Source organism: Lactuca virosa, chromosome 9 (assembly GCF_052849685.1).
Source record: "Lactuca virosa cultivar CGN04683 chromosome 9, Lactuca_virosa_CGN04683_v6, whole genome shotgun sequence".
Classification (NCBI taxonomy): domain Eukaryota; kingdom Viridiplantae; phylum Streptophyta; class Magnoliopsida; order Asterales; family Asteraceae; genus Lactuca; species Lactuca virosa.
In genome coordinates, this window is record NC_136434.1 from 125,703,694 (window position 1) to 125,710,494 (window position 6,801).

General features: G+C 36.2%; 1 long non-coding RNA gene across 3 annotated transcripts; it reads left to right on the top strand.

Moving 5' to 3' along the window:
* Window positions 1-238: 238 nt before the first annotated feature.
* On the top strand, window positions 239-4,642 carry LOC145140169 (uncharacterized). Of its 3 annotated transcripts, none has more exons than XR_013722099.1 (4): window positions 239-803; window positions 900-1,174; window positions 1,282-1,426; window positions 4,385-4,642. It is a non-coding gene; the product is annotated as an uncharacterized LOC145140169 (long non-coding RNA). The 3 variants fall into 3 exon arrangements; XR_013722096.1 differs by having other exon boundaries at window positions 4,438-4,642; XR_013722098.1 differs by lacking the exon at window positions 4,385-4,642 and having other exon boundaries at window positions 1,282-1,588.
* The last annotated feature ends 2,159 nt before the right edge of the window (window positions 4,643-6,801 follow it).

Below are 6,801 nucleotides of genomic sequence, written 5' to 3' on the forward strand. Positions count from 1 at the left end.
AATTTTTAAAATTGAAAAAAAACCAAAATTGACATGTAGATATTATTTATTTCAAAAATACAACAAAATGATAAGTGTCAAAACGCATTAGAGATTGACATGTGGCAAAATGGATCTTCATTTATTAGAGTAGATGTTTGAGGCTAAATTTTAATTTTGAGTTGGGCATGTTTGGTCCCTCCACCGTGATTAATTGTCCAATGAAATTCTTACAGATATGTTTACGGCCACCGTCTCTGACTGCTTTCATCCTCTTCCGTCACACCTATTTTACTCTCACTCTGCTCATCGTCGTTCACAGAAGTCGATTACCTTCCCTGGTGTATTCAGGAAAGAATAGGAATGGACTGTGTATGTTCTCAGCGACTGGAATAAAGCACTGTTCCCTTTTCTAATCGACTGCCTCCACCACCTCACTCCATCCCGGCTAAGAATTCCAATTCATCGGATTTACTCCCTTCACCAACATTTCTTTTCCAATCATTTGGTCTGCTTCTTCAACACCATTGACTATAAGGCTTCCCAAACTTTCCCGAAGATGCACAAAAAAATTAATTCTTTCTTCTTCTATGAGGTCCCTTTTATCAATCTTCATGGATGAGGTGGTGATGTCGGCGGTAACCATGACCGGCGTAGTTGGAGCGACGATTGAGAATCAAGGTTAAAGATATCAACTTGTTCGATCTTGGGGTTTTATTGATGTCTTACTTTGGGGCTTCTTATTAGTTATACATAAAGAAGATAAAAACGTTCAGAAGGCAATTCAATAGGTTACTAGGTGAAACGATATGGGTTCTGCCAAGGTATTTGATTGATCGTGTTTCTATCATTAAACATTTTCATCGATTCGATTCTAAAATTCTTATCGATTTATTATTTTTCAATTTGGAATTGCTTAGATTGAATGTGTGAAGCATTTCATTGATGAATGTATGGAGAAAATGGCTTAAACCTAAAATTCAGTTGTTCAAACTTGTCAATTTACGCACTGAACACAAAGATTAATCTGATAGTGGAGAAAATGAGGAGTCAGTTTGCTTTCTCATATGCCAACAGTCAATTGACCATAAAGATATCAATATCTATATGCATAAATTAAGGAAGTATTAAAGGTGGATGATAAAAGATTTTTTTTTTCTATGAAAAACCCAAGGTGGAAGTAAAGAGGCCGAAGGTAAATTTATTGATTAATTACATTGGTAATGGTAAATATTCTTAATGAATCAGATATTGTGGTTCTGTTATAACATTGATCAAGGTTGATAATTTTTTGTTATTTAGACTGGAAATTCGTGTTGCCACCGACTATAATCTTGCCTCGAGGTGGCTACTATTGGAGTATAGATCGATGCAAGGTCACAGATTGAAATGGACGAGCAAGCGTTGAAGTTCCACCCATCAGATTCTCCATTGTTGGTCTGCTCATGTAAGTTTCTTTGAGTTTATAAATCATGGTCCAGTCCAACAAATTAGGTATATCGATAAGCTTAATCTTTTTGAGGTAACTTTTACATGTATTTGTCTCAATTTCACGGGTATATTACCAAGGTACCAAATTAAAAACCACATATTCAAAATTAAAGATAAATATATATGTTGTAAGACAATGGAAGTATTCAATTTGACAGAAAAGATTAGGATTCTATAAGTGAAAAAACTAAATAAAAACTTTTGTTGTTTTTTTAATTAGTCTCATATAGTTTGTGTAACATACCAAAAATCAAGGGTAAAAATTTCATTTTTATTATAATTAAAACACTATTGTAACTTTGTTCACACATTGAAAAAGCATTTCAAATAAATCATATATCAGAGTTCATTCCCAAATATCACATATTGCGGAAAACACGGGTGTATGCACTGCGATCGTCCCGAGCTCTTTCATTTGAAAACTAGAGTACCATAAACTGAAAATCGTAAGCACAAAGATTAGTGAGTTCCTCAAATACCAGATACCATACATACAATAAACATATAGTGGGCCCCGCCCGTCATTGGGCCCCGCCCGTCATCGGACCTCGTCCGGCATCGGGCCCCGCCAGGCATCGAGCTGAACTCGGTAAAACGGGCCCCGCCCAACGTACAATAACATATACAAATAAACACATACACATGCAATAATCACAAAGATACATAGCATACAAATATCCATCAGGCCCCGCCCGGCATCGGGCTTTAGCTCGGAAAACATATAAACACGAGCACATGCAAGAATCACAAAGACAACTAGCATACTAACAACATAATATAAACATGGGTCATCATTGGTGCCTTTGACCTTCTAACCTGATAAGGAAACTCACCTCGAATACAGAAGCTCACTAAAAGACATACTTAGTTGCTGCCCAGCCGACTTCCCAAGATATCAATACCAACAACACACCCATTTAGCAATTGGGTCTGAAGCAATAATGCATAATCCTTACTTGGGGTAAAATAACCAATTTACCCTTGACCCAACATGAACCAAAACTGAGGCCCAAAACCAAAAGATCCACAAAGGCCTACTAATGGCCCAATTTTCCAAATTGGGCGCAACCCATATGGGTCATATCCTAAGCCCATAATTTCTTGATTACAAATCTGATTCTTGATTACAAATCTGATTACCTCAAATACCCCCTTAGAATAACTTGTTCAAAGGCTAAAGTCAAAAGTCAAATTCAACAGCCTGAGTTGACCCAACTCGTCGAGTTTATCCTTCAACTCGTAGAGTTCATCTAACAATCCGCGAAGTCGGGAAAAGCCAAGCCAACTCACCGAGTTTTTCCCATAAACTCACCGAGTTTGCCAAAAACTCACATCTTAATACATTAAGTCAATCATTATCGACTCTAAGGACTCCACCACTCAGATCTCAACCAATATGAGATCTAGAATGGTAAAGTTTCCAACTTTACCCCTAGGTACCACCTAAATGGGTCCAAACCAATACCCTAGACTCAAAGGAGTTAGGGCTTAACCATTAAGTACTTAATTACCAAAGAAAATACCCCAAAATGTAGATCTGGCCCCATAAGGCTAGATGACCAAGTAAAGTATCCAACTTTACACTTATTCACGACTAGAAGAAGCTCAAATGCTCAAAAGAGGCCAAAAGAAGGACTTAATGAATGCATAAATCCCATAGGACCATAAAGTTGGCACCTTTATGCCAAAAGAGCTCATGAGGATCATAGATCTGAAAGAATAAACACTTGGGACTTCTACATCCCCAACAACCACCCAAATAGCTAAAAGCATAAAAATAACCCAAGAAGAGATCTAAGCCAATACTAAGCAAGGTTAGAGCTTTATACCTGAAATATGCTGAAAATGGAGCAGAGAACCAAGATCTGAAAGCTCCTACTTGAACCACCACCTTGCACCAAGATTCTCTTCCTTCAAAGAGCTTCAAACACACCAAAACACACCCACAATGAGCTCATAACACTCAAGGAGGCTCTAGGGTTTCGTGATTAGGGTTAAGGGTTGTGAAGGCTGGAAATGAGGCCAACACCCTGGACTTAAGGTGTTTAAATAGGGTGCAAAACCCCAAAATTTGGGTTTCCTAAACAGCGTCTAACTCCCTGAGTTGGCTCCTCCAACTTGTCGAGTTGTCTCATTAAACCTCGCTACCAAAACAACTTCTACTCACCGAGTTGAGGCTCCTCAACTCGTCGAGTAGACCCATTAAATCCCCACGATTCTTCATCTTCAACTCGCCGAGTTGGCTCCTCCAACTCGCCGACTTCAACTTGAAATTGGCATAATTCCACAATTAACCTTCTAGATTCCGTGTGTTACAGTTTGATATGTCGGTTTGTGTGTGGGATGCCATATGTATGTGTGTGTAATCTGATATGTATGTGTATAGGATCTGATATATATATATATATATATATATATATATATATATATATATATATGTGTGTGTGTGTGTGTGTGTGTGTGTGTGTGTGATTTCATCCGTATATGTTTTTGTCAAACCTGATTTGTATGTGTGTGTTTTTTATCTAATATGTATGCCTCTATATATATGTGATCTAGTTTGTATGTGTGTATCATCTAATATGAATATATATGCTGACATTTTATCATGGGTTTTTTTCTAATTTTTTTAGAATCTGGATCCACACCACCTTTTCCCGACAAAAAGTTGTTGGTGTTTATTTTTGATAGACTTCAAAAGTGTCTATCTAGAATACAATCTTATTTATTGCATTATTTCTTGAATTAAGAGTGTTCATCGGATATTTAAATTGGTCTATGAGAAGGACACTCATGCGGCCTTCTCTGATCATGTTAACCCTAATAAGGTACTTTATTTTGAAAAAAAAAAAACTATGTCAGTAATCTTATTTGTTTTAGTATCATTAATATGGGGACATCTATTTGTGTTTAGCTCCCTAATTACCATGAATATATCAAGCAACCTATGGATTTTGGAATTGTCAGGAGAAAACTTGATGAGGGACATTATTCAAATTTGGAAGAATTGGTGTGTTTGCAATCAAAGGCTCTGAGTAGGGTCAAACATAACATGCATGCTAGGAGCATTGGCTTAATAAATGATATTAGTTTTAGTAGTTAGTTGATAGATTGAAACTTTGTAACAAAATAAATATGATTGATTTTAGTGAATGAATAATAGAGAATTATTTATGAGTATGGGTATTGCCTTCTTCGATTATTTATTCTTGTGTTGTACTTTGCGTGTTTTAGTTCCTGATTAATTTTATTATTCAAAGTTCCACATTTGCTCGTATTATTAGAAGTAAGTAGTCAATTAACATTGTCATGAATCGATTGTAGATCTCTATAGAGTTTATACATTGCATGGGATTGGTACAATGTTCATGAGTACTTAGAAAATGGAGATTTTGAGTATTGGATAAACCCACTCTTAGAGGTTACTTCATGGATTCAATTGTGAGAAACACTAAGATGATAATATCTTCTATTCTTTAAACGGAGATATATAAGTTGTAATTTGCAAGTCGATTGTGGATGGGTGTTGTGTAAACGCATCAGTAACATGATGTTATAAAACATAGTTTCATGTTTGATTCGATAAGTAAATTTTATAGGTATGTCGTAAAACTTTATTTGTTCCTTTAGCCTTAATAGGAAAAGCGATATCTTTGGTCCCCTCGGTGATTTGGTGTAACGCCCGCAGATTCGGGCTAGTCAATTTAAAAAAAACAATAAGCATCAAAAATGATTTTTTGATGGAAGATTATTTAGAATAAATAATCTTAACTAAGTTATAATATATTTCACAAGGGTTCCGTACATATAAAGAATGCTGAAATCCGAGTTATAACGAAGAAGTTATAACCCGTCGAAGTTTTACGGCAAAACCGGCACGACACCGGCAACCGTAAAAAGTGAGTTTGCGATAAAATACTTTTTAGCCTTAGAAAACTAAATGAAAGTTGTAGTATACATAAAACGAGAATGTGCATAAAAAGAACGTCCAAATCTGACTTCGTATGAGGAAGTTATGATATTTCTAAGATTTAGCATAGGAGTGCACAACCCGAAATTCGAATTTTAGATCGATCGATTTTTAGCTGACACAATCTAAACGAGAATTGAAGATGTCGTTAATAGGGGCTCAACGATATAAAGATAGACGAAAACGGACGTCGGATGACAAAGTTATGAATTTTTAACGGACTTTACCTATCTAAGTCTTTTAAAATATAACTTTAATAATTAATTATTCAAAATTAGCCGAATGAGTCTAAACGAAAGTTGTGGAGTACATCACTACCTACCCGTGGATATAAAGAACGTTAAAAACGGAGCTCGTATGCGAAAGTTACGGATTTTAGAAGATGATTAGTTTTTGGAGTAATCTACGAGTGACACGTGGCACAATCTTGACCATTGCTTCTTCCCCATGCCTTGCCACCAAATGGTGACACTTGGCACTCAACTCGACGAGTTGGAGGCTCAGAACTCACCGAGTTGGGCCATTTCCCATCCAATAAATAAAGGCGCAAACCTTCCATTTCCTTTACACCTCTCCCATTCTTTCTCTCTCAAACATCTCTCTAAACCCCTCACAAGCCTTAGTACTTCATAAGTGCTAAGAGGCAAGTCTCGGAGAGCCAGAAGGTTCCGAGAGGAAGATATTTCGGCTTGGAATTTCTTCCCCTGCAGAGCCCGATTCCTAACCAAACCTCCTATTATAAAATATATTATAATATATAATATAAAAAGTGTTTTTATAATATCTTTTAACTACTCGCGGTACGGGGAATCTGGTTTGAAGAGCTGCATAGGGTTGTTGGATTTTAGAAGTGCTATAATGTCAAATGGTCCTGCCCTCGGGTGTTTCATGTATGGACCTGTTTGTACATAGTGGTTGAAAAGTATTGTTTAACACTTATAAAACAATATCGCTCGTAAATATTCGCTATAAATATTAGACTAAAATCTAACGGTAATGATACTAGGTTTCGCCGAAGGAAAATAGAATTGTTAGAAGCGAAACGCTGCCCGAGTTTGGAATCGTCACTTAAACAAGTGAGTGAATAGTTACTTTCATCTTGCACATAGATTTGAAGTATTTAATATAAGTTATGTGCTATGTTTGCATATTATATGTGTTCTTCATATGTATGTTGGATGAACAAAATATACATGTTTTATTTGATTTAAACTGTATATGTATTTTATACCTATAAAAATATTGGGTAAAGATGGGTAGATGAATGATGAGAGATGAAAGATGAAATAGATGAACATTGGCTGCTATGAACATAGTGCCTGATAGATAAACCTTGGCAGCTATGGACTTAGTGTCTGATA